Source organism: Orcinus orca, chromosome 13 (assembly GCF_937001465.1).
Source record: "Orcinus orca chromosome 13, mOrcOrc1.1, whole genome shotgun sequence".
Lineage (NCBI taxonomy): Eukaryota > Metazoa > Chordata > Mammalia > Artiodactyla > Delphinidae > Orcinus > Orcinus orca.
Window position 1 is genome coordinate 34,526,620 of NC_064571.1, and position 15,990 is coordinate 34,542,609.

At 40.9% G+C, this 15,990-nt stretch overlaps 1 long non-coding RNA gene across 1 annotated transcript in view; it reads left to right on the top strand.

Moving 5' to 3' along the window:
• LOC125960915 (uncharacterized) overlaps positions 1-15,990 on the top strand; it is a 113,659-nt gene that overhangs the window by 34,319 nt on the left and 63,350 nt on the right. The window contains exon 4 of the long non-coding RNA XR_007471102.1: positions 15,553-15,591. This is a non-coding gene — a long non-coding RNA (uncharacterized LOC125960915). The remainder of the gene's footprint in view (positions 1-15,552; positions 15,592-15,990) is intronic.

Consider the following 15,990-nt stretch of genomic DNA (forward strand, 5'->3'; position numbering starts at 1 on the left):
GTGATTAAGCTAGATCACTTAGCATGTAAGCTGAGTTAGAGTGGGTAGACAATTGATGAAAGGCCTCTCCCTGCTTGGGTTTGCAGTTAAATGACTGAATTAATCAGGTGATGCATTCTGGGTGGTTACGAAACTAGAATGAACGTCGTGCCAGATATGTGAGTGACCCTTAGGAAAACCGTATGAAAGAATAAGTACACACGCACACAGAGCATTGGGGGAAATGCATATTTTAAATTTTATAACAGAAATTCAGAGTTTTCAGAAACAAACCTAGTGAACTGTATTTCATTTCTAAAATCGGTTGTTGGCAGGAGTGGAAGAGACCTTATGGGGTTAATTTTTGAGGTGCAGCTCTGTGTGGCCATCATATCTGGCTGGCCCATCCTAATGACGACTCCTGTAGCTCTTTGTCCGTTGGGCTGCAGGCAGGCGGCGGGCCACTCAGATTCAGAAAAGCTGGTTGGAGGGAGGCAGGTGAAATGGACTCTCGTTCAGACAGCTTCCCTCCAGCCAGTATTAGAGCTAGCTCCTTCCACAGAAACAGGGATCCTGAGGGCTTCCAGTGATTGGGAAATATCAAACACATAATATATAGATAACTAAAATATAGATAACTAAAAGGGCCCAGGGCCCCTTTTTCTCTTTTTACTGCAGACTGGATGGTCAGGTTTCTCTGCCTCTTTCTCTCCACTTTCTCCCAAGTGTTTCTTTGAAAAGATGTAAAGGGGAAATTGTACCTTTCTCCATTGTTTCTGTGTATCCATTGAGCATAGAATGCTGGCAAGGGTTATGGGTTTCTTTACAAGTTTGATTCACAAGTATTGTCTTGGGAATATATGCACAATTATTCAAGTTAGTGGAGACCAATCTGGCACATTTTCAGGCAATGGCTTTACTCCTGCTGGAAATGCCCAAGAATGGGACATCTTTTTTTTTTTTTAAATTGAAGTATTTACAATGTTGTGTTAGTTTTAGGTGTACAGCAAAGTGATTCAGATATATATTTTTTTTTCTGATTTTTTCCATTATAGGTTATTACAAGATATTGAATACAGTTCCCTGTACTATACAGGAGGTCCTTGTTTATCTATTTTATATATAGTAGTGTGTATCTGTTAATCCCAAACTCCTAATTTATCCTTCCCCACACCTTTCCCTGTTAGTAATCGGAAGTCTGTTTTCTATGTCTGTTGGTCTGTTTTGTAAATAAGTTCATTTGTATCACTTTTTGTTTTTTTTTTTTTTTTTTTGGCGGTACACGGGCCTCTCACTGTTGTGGCCTCTCCCGTTGTGGAGCACAGGCTCTGGACACACAGGCTCAGCGGCCATGGCTCACGGGCCCAGCCGCTCCGCGGCATGTGGCATCTTCCCAGACCGGGGCACGAACCTGTGTCCCCTGCATTGGCAGGCGGACTCTCAACCACTGCGCCACCAGGGAAGCCCTGTATCACTTTTTTAGATTCCACATGCAAGTGATATCATATTTGTTTTTCTGTCTCTGACTTACTTCACTTAGTATGATAATCTCCAGGTCCATCCATGTTGCTGCAAATGGCATTATTTCATTCTTTTTTTATGGCTGAGTAGTATTCCATAGTATATATGTACCACATCTTCTTTATCCATTCCTCTGTCCATGGACATTTAAGTTGCTTCCATGTCTTGGCTATTGTAAATAGTGCTGCTATGAACATTGGGGTGCATGTTATCTTTTCGAATTAAAGTTTTCGTCTTTTCTGGATATATGCCCAGGAGTGAGATTGCTAGATGGGATACCTTCTTAGGAGGCCACTGGCAACGCTCAGAATGGAGATTTGGAGTCCCTATAGATGTCTGCTCTGTGAGTGAACGTGGCATTAGGAGTCAAATGCAGATCTGCCACTTAGCTGTGTGACCTGAGACAACTAAAGCCCCTTGTGCTTCAGTTTTTACAGCTGCAAAATGGAAGGGATATGATCTTGCCTCCCCTTCATATATTTCTGACAAGTGGGTCCTTGGACATGCTGGCCTGTTTGCAGCTGTAGGTCACCAGTCTTCCCATTTCCCCCAGGCTCCTATTTCCCTCCATTTCTGTCTTGAGGCCCTTGACTCAGGCTCTTGCTTGGAGCCCTGCTTCTATCCTTTGGACTTAGGTTTTCCCAACATTTCCTAGTGACACCTATGTCCTCACCCCTGGCCAGGCTCTCCATCAGCTGACCAGCTTGGATGGGCCATTCAGAGATCACCTCCCGGCTCTTGGGAATCGAATGGTGGATTGTGTGTGAAACACCTAATACAGGGTAACAGGGAATCGTTGGCGCTCATTCCCTTCACTTTCCCAAGAAACACTGTCAATGACCAGATGAGGCAACTTGGGAAAATCACTTAAAAATCTCTGAGTCTGTGGAAAATAGTAATAATAATACTTACTCCACTGGGATAGGGGGACAGTCAAGGAGATAACATAGGTTAGGAGGTCCAAGTCCTGTCATCTGACACTGAAAGAAATTGAGGCCCCACTCAGCCACCTCCAGGTGTGGCATCTGAGAATCAGAAGCATCCAATTGGTGAAAAGTATTTGCTATCAGAGCCGACTTACCCTGTAGGTACAGGGCCTAGATTTCACGATATTTTTAAGGGCCCCTGAAAATATCTTACTTTCTTTTTATTAAATTAGAAGAAAAAAAGTTGAAGATAGAAGAAAATGTTTTAATATCTAATAGCAATATATGCATTTTTATAACAATGCAGTTACAAAATATAATTTTTAATATTTTTGTCCATGGAGAAAGGGACCATGAAGACAAAAGTGCTTGTATGACCCATGAAGGTTATAATTGGCCATGACCTCATGACCGTGGTCTTGAAAATTTCAGCGGCTAATGCACATATCACCATTTACACTTTATTTATTTACTTACTGTCTATCTATTGGCCGCACTGTGCGACATGCAGGATCTTAGTTCCCCGACCAGGGATCAAACCTATGCCCCCTGCATTGGGAATGCGGAGTCTTGACCACTGGACCACCAGGGAAGCCCCCGTATCACCATTTTAAACAGAAGTTCCCATCTTCTTTCATGAACCAGGAAGGAAATTCCCTACAGATAAGCAGAACCGCTGAAACCTGTTGACTTCTGAGCAAGGAGACCTGGTGACAGTCACCAAAATAAAATGTCTTCATGTCAGGGAGGCAGGTGTAGGTAAGGAGACCCAGCCTCTGAATGCAGGAAAGTCTCTTAGCTACTTCTGTTTGTCCTTGATATCCTGTTACCAGAGAAGTGATGTGGGATTTATTTGCCATCAGGTCAAAAAAGTCTTGGGATTGGGTAAAGTCTGAGGGGTTTTGTCAAATGGAGAGTTACATTGGTAATCCAGGACCCACCATGCATTGAATCCTCAGCCCCTCAGCCTCAGGGAATACAAGTGTATTTCGCTCCTATTAAACAAGAGGAGAGAAAACCAGACATTCCCTCATCGAAAAGACTTCCCTGAATGTGGGAATCAAAGCAGGGCTCACAGTAAGAGAGTCAATATTCTGTTTGAATCTTTGAATTACTGCAAGGGAGGTTCAGGTCTCTGTCCTCACTCCATGCCCTTCCTGCCTCGTTTTAAATCCTCTTGGGGAGGCGATTTCCCCCCAAGACAGTTACGCCCCATCTCTAAGAGAAGGAGAGCTACTGTGTGTAAGGTCTGTCCCGCTAAGCAATATGGGCTCTAATTTCATCATGACATGATGGAACTGATCAGTTTCTTTGTATAAAATCTTAAAAGGGCTCCATGGACCCTTTAAGCCAAAAAAGGGCTCTTGAAAACAGTTCAGGAAATGGCCATCATGGAAGCGATTTCCACATGTGTCTCTCCCTTTAGGAGCTGATCTTTCCTAGACTCTAATAAGAAATGAAAGAGCAGCATATTTTCTTTTGAAAAGAAGGCACAATTAAAAAAAAAAAAGTCCCCAAGAATCCTGTACGTGGGAATGACATGCAGGCCATTAGCTTTCTTTGCTTGGCTTTCAAGCCGATCTGAATTCTCAATTTGCTGCGAGTATTCCGCTCCATCTAGGTCAAGAAGAATTAACGTGTGTGTAACTGAAGTGGAGTGTGGATTTTTAGCAGAGCATGTGATCCTAAGAACACAGAAAGATAGTATAAATTTGCATCTTCTTAAGAGGAACCCTCTCTAAAAACACTGAAACCATTTTAATCCGATAAAATAAAAAGGGAAGGGGTGGAAATTCCACCCGAAGACTTCACACAACCTTTTCTTTTCATCTGAGTAAAGAATTACAGAATCAGCTGTCCAGCTGTCAGATGTCTCGGGGGCAGATTTTTTAAATTGTAGTGCACAGAGAAATGGAAGATGAATATCATGTTTTGGAGACCAGGGGAACAGCTTCTGTTCTTGGGGGATGAGTCATGCCCTTCTTCCTGCAGGCGTTTCAGAAATGACGGTTGAAGCTACCTGAGGGGCAGAGAAGCTAGTGTTCCAGGAGGTTCCATGTCATTAATGAGGACACAGAACATATTCTTTAGGGTATCTGAGCCCCTCTGATGTCCTGCCGTGGAGCAGCATCTTGGGCTCCTCCCAGCAGAGTTGCTGATGATTTACTGGAAACCAACATGTGGCTCATCTTGTGGTATTTCTTACGTTTCTGATTTTGAATTTCTATGAGCATTAGGCTTGGTCTTTTTCCTTCTTCTCTCATGTTGCCACTGGGCTGTGCAACCCAGACTGGAGTCAGATTTCTTGGAACGAGTTTCCTGTTGATTCATGCCCATGCTTTGTCCTCAGCTCAGCGTTCATGTGTCCAAGCCATTGGGTGACATATACAAATAGGCAAACGGTCCTAACTACTCTTCTGGCAATAGACCTGAGAAATTCAGGATAATTGCTTAAAGGGAGCATTTACTCTTGAAGTTGGTCCTTACGATTCAAGTTAGTTCAATTTCACAAGTAGTTTGGAGGGTCCACAGCACTATAGCAGGTGCTGTTTGGACTAGAAGGACGAAGAAGATATGGTTCTCTCCCTCAAGGACTTTACAATCGGGTAGGGAGGACAGTAGGGTCTGGAAAAAGTCTGGTAGCGTGAGATACTCACTGTGCTGTCATACAGACAATGGAATCCTGCAGGAAAAGTGTGAGCAGGAGTTGGGCTGGAAGGATAAGAAGGGTTTCACCATGTAGAGGAGGTAGGAGGTAAGGGCATTGGGGGTGAAAGGAACAGGAATAAAAATGCTTGGATGAGGGAACCAGCTCTGTGTGTGCACTTGCACGTGTGTGTGTGTGTGTGCGCGGAGGGGGAAGTGCAGGGTAGTATAGCACTACACTGTGTGCTAGATGCTGCTGGAGATACAAAGACAAGTCAGGCTCCAGGGCGTCCCAGCCCCAAAGATCTAGTATGGAAGACAGGCACGTGCATAAGTAACTTTAATATGAAACAGACTGCGAGAGATGCTGGGGAGAGTCAGAGGCTGCACAGGCTCTGAGTGCATCTGAGAGAGAGATTTAGGAAGGAAGAGTTTCTTAGGATTTAGCATGATTAGATCCAGGGAGTTAGACAGTTAGAAAAGTCAAAGATGACTTTTGCATTTTAAAGACAGTACCTTTGAATGATGGAATAATAGACACACATTTTGCTCCTTGTTCAGATAAAATTTATAATTTTTCCCCTCTCATTCTAGACAACATACTCTGGTTTTGTTCACACTTTGGGATATTGATTTATCTAATGTCCTCATAAATGAATAGAAAAACTAAAGGCTACCCCAAAGGATAACAATCTACTGGCCTCAAGCCCTGTCCGCAAGTAGGTGCCTTCTAAAATAAGTGCTGTGCATGCGACATATGAAGAGTGAATGTATTTGCAGCAAGTGAAGGGTGTGGAGGAGACGTGGTGAATTAAAAATCCGGAGGAGTTAAACATCTGAAATGCTAATATCTGGAAAAATCTCATAGAACATTTTTTTCTTCCAAGATGGCTTGGTGGGCTGTGGATGTGGTGGGAATGATCTGTGCGTCAGGTTGGGATAAGTCACAGCTCCGAGAGAATGGGAGACGGGAAAATGTGTACAATAAGCATAACGTCTTGGGAGGAGAGGGGGAAGGGTTGAATTCCAGTCAGATGGCTAAGGACTGTCATTTACTGAGCATTTACTACGTTGCAAATCCACATGGCTGTAAGCACATTATAGCTACGAACTCATCTGACGTTAATAACAACCTTATTAAGTAGGTCTTATTATTACATTCCTTTTACAGATGAATAAACTGAGGCATTACACGTAAATAACTTGCCAAGACACACAGTTGTAAGTGAGTGGTACCCAGAGCCTTTGCACTTAATCTCTTTGCCAAAATCAGTCTCGATAAGAGAAGGTAAAAGAAAAGAGGTATTCCACCTTAGAGTGTTCCTGTAAAAAATAGTATTTTGTTTAGATGTGAGGAAAGGGAATTTGTAAAACTGTGTTAAATTCGCCGGGGAGAAAAGACTGGGTCATAGAATCATACAATTTTAGAATTTTAAGGAGCCATGATCTAGTTCTCATTCATAATAATTTTTTTTTTTTTTTTTTTTTTTTTTTTTTGCGGTACGCGGGCCTCTCACTGTTGTGGCCTCTCCCGTTGCGGAGCACAGGCTCCAGACGCGCAGGCTCAGCGGCCATGACTCACGGGCCCAGCCGCTCCGCGGCATGTGGGATCTTCTCGGACCGGGGCACGAACCCGTGTCCCCTGCATCGGCAGGCAGACTCTCAACCACTGCGCCACCAGGGAAGCCCCATAATCATTTTTTATTTTTTTCGGTGAGAGAACTGAGGCTAAGAGTCAGTTAAAATCATCACATATTTGTTTGCTAGAGGTGATCAACATACGCGGAGAGAGGCAGAAATGCTCGCCAGCTTGCTGCTATGACCCCACTGTGGGCAAGGACCAGGAAGCAAAGATCACACATCTTATTTAACACAGGGCTCTAACTCTGGAAGGAAACCTTGTAGCACGAGGGAGAAGGTCTACTTGACTTTCTAGGGAAGCAAAGTGGACCTCCAGGGGACTTCTGAACCAACTTTCAGATGAAGTGCTTACATTTCTCCTAAGGTGCCCTGATTAGCTGTTCAGTCTTAGCCACTGGCAGACCAGAAATAACATCCCTTTCTTTCTCCATAAACTTACCTCCAATAAATTCTTAATGTACAATATAGAATCTGTGTTGACTGGCAACTCGCTTTTCCGATCAAATCCAATACACTTTTGCATTCATTTGATGGTTAGTTAAAGTCCTCCTAAGGACGATCTGAATGTGTGTGAGGTAGGTTTGCACAGTGGTGAGGGGTCTGGCAGATTACCTTGAGATGGCTTCAAGTTCAGACTCCATGGTGACTTGCATGTTGTGTAACCTTGGGCAAGATTCTTGACCTCCGTACGTATCAGTTTTCTCCTGTGTAAAATCAGTGAAATAATAATCCCTGTATCATAGGATTTTGGGGAGCATTAAATGAGACATTGCAGATAAAGGGCTTAGCATTTGCCTGGCTCATAATGAGAACTCAGTGTATCTTAGCTAATTTTAACGAACAAAATAAATTCATTGTAAAACTTGTATAAGTTCATCATTATTGAAAATATAAATTACAGTAAGATATATAATGAATCAAGAGTTAATAGTGTTTGTTTATTGCAAATAGCAAACTTCCTTTTCCAAGTTGGGTTTCCAAACTCAGGGTCCCTCTCAGTAGGGCAGATAACCATGTTTGGAAAACCTTTTATGGAGACTATTATGTTGTTTGAAATCAGTCATGGGAAGGTTCCTGTGAAAAATCTCCTCTGGAATTAGAGTTAGGAAATGCCTCTCTCCCTCTGAGGCTTTCTAACGGAAAGGAAAGCCACTTCACTCCCATTTTATTTTGACTGTCAGTAACCCCGCTGCTAAGTTTTGTGCTTAGCTGCAGAAATTTGCTTTAACATAGACTGGCTTTTTATTTTCCTTATGTCTTTTTACTCATTTTAATGATTTTTCAGTTTTATGATATTTGTCTTATATTTTAAGCTTTCTCAAAACACTTTTATAAGCTGGAGGAGAGAGAGCTAAGTAAATACCACAAAACACTACCACGCAGGTGGTTTTTCTTATAAACAAGTCTTACGACCAGTTCTACACCACACCTGATTTGAAACATTTTTTTATTTGACCAAAAGTCCAGTCAAAATGGCAAAGTTGATTTTTATATAAACATTTATTTTATGTTTTCAAAGAATGGAATGTGAAAGTCCCACCTTCACATGCCATTTAATTGCAATGGGGAAGGGGTCTTGCTGTGATGTAAGCTGACCTCTTAGGGACATAACTTGCTAATGAACCCAAACAGTTAATAATAATGATACAACGAAGCCGAACAACCAAGCAAACACAGCAGCTAACGTTTATAGAATATTCTACAAGGTATCCTCATATATCCAAGCTCATTTACTTTCCACATCAGCCCTGAAAATGAAGAAGCATTATTTTCAGCTCCATTTTATATGAGGAAACAGGCTCAGGTAGGGTTGGAGTCATGCTCCAGGTCTCATAGGAAGAAAATGCCCTAGTCAGGATTTAGAATAGATTTTGATTAAAAATCCCACGTTCTGTCCACTATTCCAGGCTGCTTTCCCGAGGCCTAACCTCTCGAGTGCAGTAAGCAAGGTCCTCCTTTAACCTCTGGCTCTGCATCCGAAGGATTGCTTGATGGAGGAAGGTAGGAGAAAGTCAAGGGTTTCTAAGTAAGAGCTGTCTTTCAGGTACGTTTCATCTGGGGGTTTGTCTTTTTCTTGTCTAAAACTAGGATGAACCTGAATGTCAGTCTCTTCGTAGTTGGGAAAGGGGTTTGGCTGAAAAAATTCTGCAACAGCAGTCAGCTGGGCCCACGGTGTTGGAAGAGAGTCACCTTTGCTGACATGGCTGTACTTTCATGGGTCTATGCAGCGAGAACCTATCTAGAGCCATAAAGCCTCAGTAGTGAGTTCAAAAAAGGCAAGCAGTGAATTTTCATGAATTTTAAATGTCTGACCTGAGAGTCTTGGCTATTGGGTAAAAATCAATGTGACCAGTTTGAGTGAGACTGGGTGTGGGATGAAGACTCGCCCAACAAATGAAGATGGGGCTTCATGGAGACCAAGACAGCCTCCAGGCAGAGTTTCATCAAACACCTGCTGGGGAGGGATTAGTATCTAAACCTGACTTAGACTCTGGTTCTACCCATCTGTGAATTGTATTTTATGTGTAGGTGAACTGTTTAGTGGTGGTATGTGGTGTATTCCATCGTGTGAGTTTAGTTCTTCCCACCCCTTCCTTTTGTTATCCTTATAAAACACTGAGTTATAAGAGCCCTTCAGGTATTGCTATGGAAAAGCCAGTGACTTGGGTGGACCTGGCCACCATTTGCCTTCACCACCCTGGTTCCTGGGCAGACTTGGGTCAACAGAGCTCCTGGCAGATCTGTGTCTGCTCTTATTCAGATGCAGTGCTCCTTACCAGCAAGAAGGCCGTATTTTCTTAGAGACTTCCTGATTGTTCAATATATTTTCTGCAGGAGAATGTGTTTTCTTTTGGTCACCATTCCAGAAAATGGCGGAAACTTAGAAGGACACTAAGACGTCTCTGTTTTCCCCCTGAACAGCCCCTAAATTTTCAGAGTTTGAACTTCTAGGTCCTCCTTTTCCAAACTTGCAAGCAAGAGTTTCAACGGGCAACATAAGTTTGCACAATGTTACCTTTCTAGAAAACTTCACATTTTGTTTTGTTTGCTCCAGGCACACCCCTCCCCAAACCACATTCTTCACCTCTGAGTTTATGAGAGAACAAAAGTCCTATCAGGAGTAACGAAACCACCTGAATCATTCTTTTTATATTTCCAGAAATAGTTTATGGGGCCACTGAAAGATGTTGATGCTATCTTTTTAATATTCTGAGAAATAATCCTATTAAACAAAAAACAAGGGAAACTGTTATGCCCACAAGGCGGAATTACCCAAAGCCTCCTGGCAGGGGTCGAGTTACTTGACAAAACCCTAGCTGTGCGGGGCTTCTATCTCTCCATCTCGGGCTCCGTGAATGAACAATAATTTGTGGATTCTGCTCATCTCTCTTTGCCAACTTTGTTCTATGGAATTAGATACAACTTTGACAAATTAGAAAAGGCTCCCCCGTGCCCGCTGTCCTCAGAGCAGCACAGTCCGCTGATTGTGTGCTGGTCCTCTGAAGTCCGGCCGTGTCAGGCCGTCAGCGGCAGCCCGGCCACCAGAGCTCTCTTTTTAATAAGCAGATCTGTCAGCACCAGGTCCTTCGGATCTTCCGACCTCTCCTTAATCCTCAGGACGCACTGACTTTCTTCTCTGTTTCGCTGATGGCAAAAGGCCCTGTGAGAGGAAAGAAATCTCTTCTTTGTTTACAGCATAGAGGCAACAAAATTAACCTTTGAGATTAACTGTAAATGAGTGAGGATCGTGTTTTATCTTTCCCCAGGACCAGGGGTCAGGATTAACACATGCACGAAGGAGGGAGCGTTTGTACGCGTGGGCATGCGTGTGCACGCCCCTCCCCCGTTCCCATTATGGCCCCAAATATCTTTCTGCTATTGTCCTTTCTGTCTCTTTCTTTCTTTCTTTCTCTTTCTTTCTTTCTTTCTTTCTTTCTTTCTTTTTCTTTCTTTCTTTCTTCCTTCCTTCCTTCCTTCCTTCCTTCTTTCCTTCCTTCCTTTCTTCCCTCCCTTCCTCCCTCCCTCCTTCCTTCTTTCCTTTCTTAATTGAAATAGAGTTGATTTACAATGTTGTGTTAGTTTCAGGTGTACAGCAAAGTGAATCAGATATATATATATAATATAAATATAAATATATATATATATATAAACTTATTCTTTTTCAGATTCTTTTCCATTATGGATTATTACAAAATATTGAGTATAGTTTCCTGAGCTATACATTAGGTCCTTGTTGGTTATCTAGTTTTTTAAAAAATTTATTTTATTGAAGTATAGTTGATTTAAAATGTTGCATTAATTTCTGTTATACAGCAAAGTGATTCAGTTTTACATACATATATACTTTTAAAATATCATTTTCCATTATAGTTTATCACAGGACATTGAATATAGTTCCCTGTGCTATGCAGTAGGACCTTGTTGTTTAGCTTATCTATTTTAAATATAGTACTGTGTATATGTTAATCCCAAACTCCTAATTTATCCCTCCCCTGCACGTTTCCCCTTTGGTAACCATAAGTTTGTCCTCTATGTCTGAGTCTACTTCTGTTTTGTAAGTAAGATCACTTCCTTCTTTATTCAGGTGTGGGTTTATTCTGGGATGGATAGAGCTAGTGAATGATATTCCATTTTTCTAATCTTCAATTGCATTTCAGCTCTTACGAGAGGGATTATAAAACATCAACATATTATAAATGATGCCCAATAAGTTAAGGGTAAAAATGTCTTGGCTAAAGACACAGCATCATCCAGTGAAGTAAACAGTGTCTGGGTACTGGGCAAGAACTATGAATGACACCACAAAGATAGGGCAGAGTGTCTCTTCATTGGTTTACATGGCAGTGTATTCATGTTTAACAGTGTTGGATGGCAGCGTTGTGGTTCTCCAACATACAGGGAATGCTTTTCTGGTAAATAATCCTCTCCTGTTTTGTTTTTTTTTTCCAAACACAAATTGTTTAATAAGACAAATATTTGAGAGATCTTGTCCATATTCATTTCTAACTGATTGTGTTCAAAGTGCAGTTCGACTCAATTATATTTGCTTAAAATTTTTTGACGGTAAAGTTGATACAAACAACAGCTATGAGATGAAATTTGTATTGGGGAGAGAATGGAAGCCAATTGCCTCAATATAGATGTTATTCTTGGTCTCTGGAAACTCTTTTTTCTTTGCCAGCTATCACAATTTTTATTTTTTTTAAAAAAGTTTTAATATGCTGCTACTTTTTCCTATAGTCTTTTTGAAGGTGGGACCAGATGAGGTTGAGACTGGATTATTTCTGACTTATGGGGAGCCCAGAAGTAGACTCCAGACATCCTCTATGTGCTGCTGAGAGCATCAGGACCTCCCGTTCTGCTGTGTGCTCTCCATTTTTGATGGGTTTTTCACCTTCAAAACCCAGCTCAATAATGACAGGGAATCACCACCTCCCTGGTGACCAAATCCAGGCATCCTACTTAAGGCTCCTGTCTCTATTTCTCGAAGTTGCTGAAATGTGTCCGGGACTTGGGACAGTGAATCATTCTGGCCACAGCCAATGCTTAAAGCCAATGGTTCTATTAGAAGCATATTCGGATCCCAGTTTCTTCGTTTTGGGGTTGGCTTCTGTGGAATCTGACCACTTCTGTAATTTTGTTGCCTTTTGCCTAACAGAATTATTTTTTGCTGCCTTCAGTTCTGCTCTCTCTCTTTCTCCCTTTCCTGTTTAATGAACAGAACAAAATAAAGTGACATGTAAGCACAGAGCTATTTTATTTTTCACTCAACGGTGGCCATGATCATAACAATGAAAACAGAAGAGAAAAGGGACTTCGTCATAGGTGCAAGGTTGGGGTTATGCAAAATGGAGAAATAACCAGGTCAGTGCCCAGGAGCCCATCATACAATGATGAGCATTTCAGGGGAATGAAAAGAACATGTACGTTGGGATTCCCAATTTCTCTGTTATCATCGTCTTGGGCCAGGTATTTAACATGTGCTGCATTGGTTATGGCTGAGGAAAGTGCTTGGAGGAAGCAGTTCTTTAAGTTTACTTGTTGTGTCTGGGAGGTAATAAAGATCTTTATTTACAAATAATGCACTTTCTGGGAAGTGCCTTTGTGTGGGCATTGCACACCCTAGCAAAACGATGGGTTCTTTGTTTTGCCTCTGTGGGAAGGGCAAAAGTTGGTCTGCAGGACACTGTTTTGCAGCCAGACTTTTTACTCTCTGGGTGTGCGACACTGTTCATCATTTAACCTCTCTGCAACTTAGGATTCTCATTTCTGGAATGGAGTTAATAATGTTGTTAGAATAACTGAGGAACCAGGAGATGAAAGGACTGCACTTTCACTAATGCCATTTACTTCGCGTTTGCCTGGTATCTATCTTTTGAAATGCTGTCGTGCCACCTCCTCAGGGAAGCCTTCCTGGACCACTTGGGGGCTGAATGGCCCCCTCCCCTCCTTGGTGAGAGCACTTATCTCACTACATGTAGCCCTGGGTTTATTTGGCTATTCCACCACTTGCCTGTAAGTTCCTTTAGGATAGAAACAACGATCCTCATCTTGTATCAAATGAAACTTAGAGCCCAGCGCAGTGGCTGGCTCCCAGTAAAGGCAGTCAAATGATGGGTGAATTGAACTCTATCATTAAAAGCGGTGCTCAAAAAGGCACTAGAAGCTAATGTCTATCAGCTCCTCATGGCAATGTATGGTGAAACAAATTTTAAATCAATTTTCACACATTCTTAAAATAGAGTTTCCTAAAAGTCCATGGATGGGAGGGAGATGCAAGAGGGAGGAGATATGGAGATATATGTAGACATATAGCTGATTCACTTTGTTATAAAGCAGAAACTAACAGACAATTGTAAAGCAATTATACTCCAATAAAGATGTTAAAAATAAATAAATAAATAAAGTAAAACAAAAAAAAAGTCCATGAAGTCTAAGGAAACAAAAAATAAAAGACCTTTACTGGGAAAAAAATTTGGGGTGCCATTTCTCCACCCTGCTTTCTCATATGAAATGATGGAGAAGGTATAAGAGTAATGATTGAATACTGGGGCAAAGATAAAGGCTTTGGGCAGACCCTGGATTATATAATCACCAGTTATACCCAGTATTCCTGTGTGACCTGCAAAACAAAGCATCTTTTTAGCCGTATAAAGTGATGTAAAAGTATTTGAGGCAGGTCTTTTTGATGTGTTTGCCTGGCAGGTGAAAGAACAAAGATACATGTACCACAATGTTCATTGCAGCACTATTTACAATAGCCTGGACATGGAAGCAACCTAAGTGTCCATTGACAGATGAATGGATAAAGAAGATGTGGCACATATATACAATGGAATATTACTCAGCCATAAAAAGGAGCGAAGTTGAGTTATTTGTAATGAGGTGGATGGATGTAGAGTCTGTCATACAGAGTGAAGTAAGTCAGAAAGAGAAAAACAAATACCATATGCTAATGAATATATATGGAATCTAAAAAAACGGTACTGATGAAGCTAGTGGCATGGCAGGAATAAAGACACAGGTGTAGAGACCGGACTTGAGAACACGGGGAGGGGGAAGGGTAAGCTGGGACGAAGTGAGAGAGTGGCATGGACATATATACACTACCAAATGTAAAATAGACAGCTAGCGGGAAGCAGCCGCATAGCACAGGGAGATCAGCTTGATGCTTTGTAACGACCTAGAGGGGTGGGATAGGGAGGGTGGGAGGGAGACACAAGTAGGATGGGATATGGGGATATATGTATACATAGAGCTTATTCACTTTGTTATACAGCAGAAACTAACAACATTGTAAAGCAATTATACTCCAATAAAGATGTAAAAAAAACGAACAACGGAAGATATATTTTGGATTTTCCAGAAGTGAGGACAAATCTGTAAAACTAAATTGATTTCTCTCAACACACATGACCACTTTGATAGCGCTGGTCTGAGGAAGAGATGGCATGGTTTTTCTCTCTCATCTGTTCCTGTCTTCCTTCCCCTAACATCCGGTATTTCATAATAAAATTTCCAACAGATACGGGTTGTTCAACAGTCACTAGCAATACATTGATTAATTATGTGTGCCAGACTTTCAGCATATAATTAAGCTAAACAAAACTGCATTAAAGTAATATGAATAATTTGACTTCAAGCCACCAAAACAAGGAAACTGAGTGAAAGCAGAATCTCTGACCTCACTCACTTTAGCATATTGGAGGAGACAAAAATATAATCAGAGTTATAAATCATACAGCTGCCACAATACGGTGATGCAGAAAGGAAGTTGTTCTGACCTTTGATTTGGAGGAGTTTGAAAGGTAGAAATTAAAGTGAACACTTTGTTCTTCTGCTAGAAATAAAATTCTTCAACTAGGAAATACAAAACCAACAACAAAATACCTTTCCTTAGTTATGTGGGTAACGTCTGTTTTTGTTGTCTTTTTTCAGGTTATTTTCTTACATTTTCTTCAATATGATTGAGGTACAGAGCCTTGACATTGTCTCAAAACTATTTTATGTCGACACGTTTTACTGTCTCTAAAACTGAAATTCAGAGAATAAACTATATTTCACATCTACAAAAATAGGATAAGCTCTTAATACCCCCCCAAATTATAAAAGTGATACTATTCACTGTGGATTCATTTGGAAAATGTGGAAAAGTGTGTAAAAAAAAAATCCATTCATAATTCTACTGTTTTGAGAATCTTGAGGTAACCACAGTCAAGACTAGTTTTCTTCCAGTTAGAGTGTGTGTGTGTGTGGGTTGATGGTTGTCATGTTATATATACACTCTGGTAACTGCCTCTTTCACTTATGTTTCACATGCATTTTTCCATTTTAATAGAAACCTGTCACATGGATAAATGATACTTTATTTAACAAGGTCAGTGTTTTTTAGCATTCAGTTGTTTCCAATTTTTAATCATTATTTTAGAAAACCAATGAGCTATCCAATGTGCAACAGAGCCAGGCTTTAAACATTATTTGAAGAAAGCAAAACACTCAGGGAGTATTGTCAATACTTTATAATAAGTATAAATGAAGTATAATCTTTAAAAATTGTGAATCACTATATTGTTCACCTGTAATTTATATAATATTGTACATCAACTATATTTCAATTAAAAAATAAAATAGAAAAGCAAAACATTTGAATGAACATAACTCTGTATGTACAGTGAACATAAATCTGTATGCATGGCTCTGATTTTTGCTTCCTATTAACTTCCAAGAGGAGTTCTTTCAATAAAGGGTATGAGCAGTTTTAATTCTCTTGTTACCT